Consider the following 6,496-nt stretch of genomic DNA (forward strand, 5'->3'; position numbering starts at 1 on the left):
TTTAGCAATGGGTTGTTCATTGATTTAGTCTCCTGTTGCTATTTTACTGGGATGTTGTTCACATTTGCCTTTGCGTTTGTTGGGCGCTATTCCTTTTCTCTGTCAAGAGAACATCTTTAAGTATCAGTTGTAGGGCAGGTTTGGAAGAGGCATATTCTTTTTACTTTTCACTTTATTGTGGATGAATTTTATTTCATTTTCAAAGACAAAGGAAAGTTTTGCTGGGTACATTATCCTGGACCAATTATTTTTTGTTTTTAGAATCTGGAATATGTTGCTGCATTCTCTTCTTGCCTGTAGAGTTTCCTGTGAGAGATCTCCTGTGAGTTTCATTGGCATTCCTTTATATGTCAGTTGATTTTTTTTTTCGTGCAGATTTAAGGATCTTTCCCTTATGTTCGATTGAAGAGAGCTTGATGATCATGTGTCATGGTGAAGATGGTTTTTTGTCAACCCTGTTGGGATTTCTGTGCCCCTCCTGGATGTTGTTTCCCAATTCTTTCTCTAGATTACGGAAATTTTCCCTTATTATTTCATTAAATACATTTTTAAATCCGGCTTCTCTTTCTGCACCTTCTGAGACTCCCATAACTCTTACATTTGTTTTTTTTTAATGGTGTCTTTCAATTTTTGAATCCTTTTCTTTTGGCCTGATCCATGTCTGCTTCCAGCTTTTTGTTTGTTTTTCCCTGGTAGAAGGAAATATCTTCTAATTTTGAGATTGTTTCTTCTGCCTCCTTCATTCTGTTTTAGAGACTCTCCACTGTACTTTTATTTTGCTCCACTGTATTCTTCATTTCTGATATATCAGCTTTCATTTGGTTCATTTCCAGTGTGACATATTCCTTGAATTCCTTGAATGCCTGCTTTATGTGCTTCTCATTGATAAGAAGTTTTATAAAACGTGTTTTGAATTCTGTGTCCCCCATTTTCTTGATGTCTTCTTCAGTTAACTCTGAAGTTGGCAAAGGGTTTTGCTCCTTTGCAGGGGAGTTTTCAGTAATATTCATTGTGCCTCTGTCTCTTCTTTTGCTGTTGGTCATTGTACTTCTGGTTAGCAGATTCTTCTCCTTGGGACAGTTTTCTAATCTCTGTCACCCACGGGTCTACAGTTTGATTTTACTTATTGCAGTTGGTACATATTTTTCTGTTTGCAGTCGGTTGTGCCACGCCCTTCAGTGAGTTCCAGGTCTGGGTTCTTATGTTAGATTTCCACCATGGTCTGTGTAGCCCCAATTTTGGCTCACTACTCTCCACCTCCTGTGATACTGTGCTGAAGCTGCACCATTGTCTGTAGAACCTTTCTCCCACTTCTGGTTGGAGTAGGTCCCAGGATTAGGGAGACATTAGATGTCCTATATAGCTAGGTTGTTGGTGGCACTGATCTTGCCGGAACATGTTGGTCTTTAGGTCTGAGGGCCACACGGACCTGTTTTGACCTGTATGATACCACAGTCGGTATTATTTTCCTGTCGGACCAGTGCAATGCAATGAACTCAGTGAGTTTCCACTAAGCTCAGCACATGCGCAGCTCACTGTTGTCCCCTGCAGGCTTAAATTCTTTGCCACAGTGTAAGAAATGGTGCCCGATGTGCTACTACTACTAGTGTTCTTGATCTGCTGGCCATCAGGTCTGAGGGCTATCCAGACCTGTCTTAAGTGGAACCTGTAGGATATCCCATTGTTGCAGTTCCCTGAGTCAGAAATGAGTTAACTCCCAGCTCTGTGCATGCACAGTCCTGCCCCATAGCCCTTGCCTGCTTTAACAAAATAGCACCCGATATGTTTCTAGGAGACGGACTGGGTTGTGAAATCTACCCTATTCCCGCACTGCCCGTCTGGGACCTGCCACTCTGTCTCTGCTCCTGGTCAAATCAAACAGACCAGCAGGATGGACAGTTCTTTGTCTGGGTTCACCTCCAGAACTCCTGGTAAACATCCCTTCCCACCTGGTTGCTGGTGTAGTTCTGGTTGTTGGTGGAGTTCAGATTGCTGTTTGCTGAATGTTACTGTGGCATCACCACACTGTTGTCTTCGCTGCTTTTCTGTGTCTGTCAGTCTCCAGGTGCCCCTCTGCTGTTGTTCTGTTCCCTCCTATTTCCTGGAATGTGCCCTCTCTGCTTCACACTGGCTAGTATTTCTCCATCTGTTTAAACGTGTCCTTACCCTATTCCGCCATCTTGATTCTCTCCTACAGAGATTCTTGAATCACCTGTTTCACACAATTCTCACTGCCAAGCACACTGTGAGCTGTTATTCTACCACACCTGTGTTGCTGCCAAAAAGTCTCCCAGTGCAGTTTCATCTCATTTTAAACTCTCTTGGATACCATTGCTAGATTAATCTTCCTAAAATTCCATTTCCAAAATTGTGCTTAGGGGAACATTAGTTCTGATACATGTTCCTCATTAAAAAGAGGATTTGTGCTAATGTAAGTTTCACAATCAAGGCTCATTCAAGCCCCTCATGAAGATTCACAATGTTCATTATCATGTTAAAAGGTCTGAGTAATCATGCAATAAAAAATGTAATGTTCTTTAGCCCCAGATACCCCAAACTTAATTGACCACAGAACTTCTTTTTCATGTAGTATCAATTAATATCACATAAAACACTTTTCAAAAGTGTTGCCATAAAGACTTATTTTAGTCATGCTGATTTTCCTGTTTTAAAATCTCCAGTGGTTGCCATTTTTCCATAAGGGAGGGAGGATATTCATCCTATCAGTCTTATTTCAAGGACCTTGGTAACCTAATTCTAGCTTAATCCAGCCAAATTCTATGTCCTGTTTTTTCTCTATATGAACCAATCTTTTTCTTCAGCTAAGGATGCTTTCTTTATCATTCTATGCACAGCAACTGCCCTGGGCAAAGAATAATAACAGAGATCTAAAGTCTTAGGTAGGTGTCTAGTGGCAAGGTTACGCTTGGAAGGGTCCTCAGCAAGGATCTGGGATTGAGGCAGCCTAGCAGAATGAGGTAAAGATAGAGTTCAAGCTTAGGAGGTGAGAGAATGCTAGTTGCTCAATATGGCATAGTAATTTTGAACACACAGTGTAAGGTCTTATAGGCAGAGAAATGAACATTAAGACAGGGTAGATTTCAAAAGCAAGTGACCCCAAAATGGAAAGAAGCCATGGTGAGGTCAGGTCAGCTTATTTCTCTTGTGGATGCCTGCCTGGATGCAGTCAAAAACCCAAATTCTTATTTATTTATTTATTTATTTAAAAGATTTGTTTATTTTTCACAGAAAGCCAGGTTTACAGGAAGGAGAGGCAGAAAGATCTTCCATCTGCTGGTTCACTTCCCAAGTGGCTGCAATGGAGCTGAGCTGAGCTGAAGCCAGGAGCCAGGAGCTTCTTCTGGGACTCCCACATAGGTGCAAGGTACCAAGGCCTTGGGATGTCCTCAACTGCATTCCCAGACCACAAGCAGGGAGCTGGAAGGGAAGTGGAGCAGCCAGGATATGAACCAGTGGCCATATGGGATCCTAGCGCATGTAAGGCAAGGACTTTAGCCACTAGGCTACTGCGCCAGCTCTTTTTAAAATTTTCTATTTTTTTTTTTATTTTTTGAGCTGTCCTGCATATTTTATTTATTTTTTATTAATTATTTTGCATTATGTGACAGTTTCATAGGCTCTGGGAATCCCCCCACCCCTCCCCCCACCCCTCCCCACGCCCCTCCCCCCTGGTGGATTCCTCTACCTTGATGCAGTATTACAGTTCAAATTCAATCAAGATTCTTTCCTTGCAAACGTATACCAAGCATAGAGTCCAGCTACTTATTGTCCAGATGGGTTGAACAGTTTCTTTTTTTTTTTTCTTTAATATTCATTTATTCATTAATTACATTGCATTACATGACTGGGATTCCCCCCCCTTCACCCCAAACCCTTCCCCCATCATGAATTCCTTCACCTTGATGCATAACCACAGCTCAAGTTCCGTTGAGATTCCCTAATTAAAAGTTTACACCATACAGAGTCCAGCATCCCACTTGTCCAGTTCAAGTTCAACGGCCTCTTAGGGAGGCCCTCTCAGGTTTGTAGGCAGAGCCAGCAGAGAGTCACCTCGATCAATTAGAAGCTCCAACATATCATCAGCAACAGTCCAGGTATGATGAGGCTGGTGCAGAGTCCACTGATTGACATAGTCCGTCTTAGGGTTTCCCCTTGTCCAGTTTTCCGCTGCAAGCATAAAGCTGAGGTGGTTGATTCATCTACTCCATTTTCCATCTTTTTTTGATTAATGCTTTGATTCCTCCATTTTGTTCAGGGGAATCCCCCTAAAAAAAACTTTGAGGCATTCCCAGTCCAGGCTCCTACATGTACTACTAGTAAGCACAGTGCCCGCCACTGTCCATCACTCCGATCAGCTGATGGTTTTAACCCCTGGGTTGGTTCTCTTCTGAGCCCCGACCTCTGTTGGAACCAATGAGTATCGCAGCTCTCCCCGGCTCTGCCCATCACACTCTCGTCCCTCACCTAAACCAGTGGGAGGAGTGCTGGTCGGGTGTTGCATTCCCTGCTAGCACAGGCCATTTCACCTTGGCATTTTGTGTTTTATACTGTTTTTTTTTTTTTTTTTTTTTTTTTTTAATCGCAACCAAACCCGGCCAGGCCCCCACACAGTTTCAGCACTTGGGCTTGCCAGTGGATGACGTGAACCGACTCAGCCTGGTCTGCCCCAACCCGAGCCAAGTGTATTCCAGTGGGTCACATTCCAAAGCCTCTTCTGGGTTATTTACCTCCATGCTTCCTGCGTTTATTTGTAGAGTCAGTGTCCTGTCAGAGGATCTGTTCAGGTTCCTCCCTCCGACTCCTTCATGGTGTCGGGCTTCACGCATTCCAGCAGGTCCTTCAGCCAGCTCCACTCTTCAATCCATTTTGGTTCCTGTTGTTGAGAGTTTCAGCCCAGCCACGGCTCGTCCATACCCACGCATATCTCATATATGGCTCAGATGGGGTTGAGGCCTAGCTGAGCCCGTCCAACGTCTATCCTGGTCCTCCGGAGCACCAAACTGTGCTGTGGTCTAATCCGGCATGGTGCGTCAAAGCCGAATTGATATTTGTGCCAAGGGATTACAACTGTGACCCGACCAGAACTCAGCCTCCCTCCAGTTCCTGTGCCCCTTAGTGGTAGCCTCCACGCAGCCAAGGCCTCCACCACGCTCTCCAACCAGGCCTGTTGCCAGCCAGTGTTAACTATGCCAGAGGTTGCTCTGGTCAGCCCAGAGCGTCCTATAGACTGTCATGCCTCCTGCATAGACTTCACCGGCCCTTCTAAACCGTCCAATGGGGTCAGAGTGTCAGGGGATTGGTCCACGTATGCCTTACACATTCTAGCCCCGAGTATGGTTCTTGAATGCCAGTCAGTGTCATAGTAATGCCTTCTGTGACCCCTCTGCTGATCCCTCATCCTATCAGGTAATGGGGCATCCTGCTGGAAAAGCCCGGAATTTTGCCTTAAAGTGAGCTGATGTTGGCGATCGGCACTATAAAGTGACTACAGGTTCTTCAGAGGAAGATTAAATGCCTTTGAAAAGCTTAAGGACTAATACAAATTCTAAGAGTACTGTGGGTTCAGCACGGAGCGTCTCATGCAGCATATCAGAGAAACCAAATTCCAGAACTTCCTGGCTGGGCGGCCAGCAGGCGAAGCCTGGCGCCAAATGGCGCACTGGCCGCCCGAGAGCCTCGCACCCCATGTACCTGCGCAGGTGGTGGAAAGCTTGGCTGTGTTAGGCTGGAATCGTGGCAGGGACCCTCGCACCCGGGCCGCATGGCGGCCCGGGGCCAAGCTGCTTGGGCCCCCGCCTGGATCGTGCTAGCTAGCTCCTCCCCTACTCCAGCCCCTGGCATGGCGGCTCAGAGGCGTTCCCAACCCGCTTCTCAGGGTCCTGGGACAACCTTCCCGCCCCAAAAGGAGGCCATCAGACCAGGAGGTTGAACAGTTTCTTGGGGAGACCATTTCTGGTCCGAAGTTAGAGCTAGTAGAATATCATCACAGTCAATTAAGAGTCCCAGTATAACATCAACAGCAATTTGCAACATTATGGAATTGACATGGTTTTGAGTAACCAGTATGTTAAAAAAAAAAAGCAAGTTCTTAACCACAACCTATGATTAGCTCATTGACGTTTCAATTTTAGTTTATATACAGGACCGGCTGCTATATACCTTAAAATGGCTATAAGGTACCATTCAGCTGTCTCGTGTCTATTTCATTTTAGTACTTAGCCATTTGTTGTGTTGAAGTATAATTTTGCTGATCTTGGCAGATTTTAGGATAATCTAGACTGGCTTGTGTGCAGAACATTTTTTTTGGGGGGGGGTGTGCAGGAAGATTTATTTATTTTTATTGGGATTGGCAGATTTACAAAAAGGAGAGCCAGATAGAAAGGTAGATCTACCATATATCATCCACTGTTTCACTTCCCAAATGGCCGCAACTGCTTGAGCTGAGCCGATCCAAAGCCACAATCCAGGAGCTTCT

Source organism: Ochotona princeps, chromosome X, assembly GCF_030435755.1.
Source record: "Ochotona princeps isolate mOchPri1 chromosome X, mOchPri1.hap1, whole genome shotgun sequence".
NCBI classification, from domain to species: Eukaryota; Metazoa; Chordata; class Mammalia; order Lagomorpha; family Ochotonidae; genus Ochotona; species Ochotona princeps.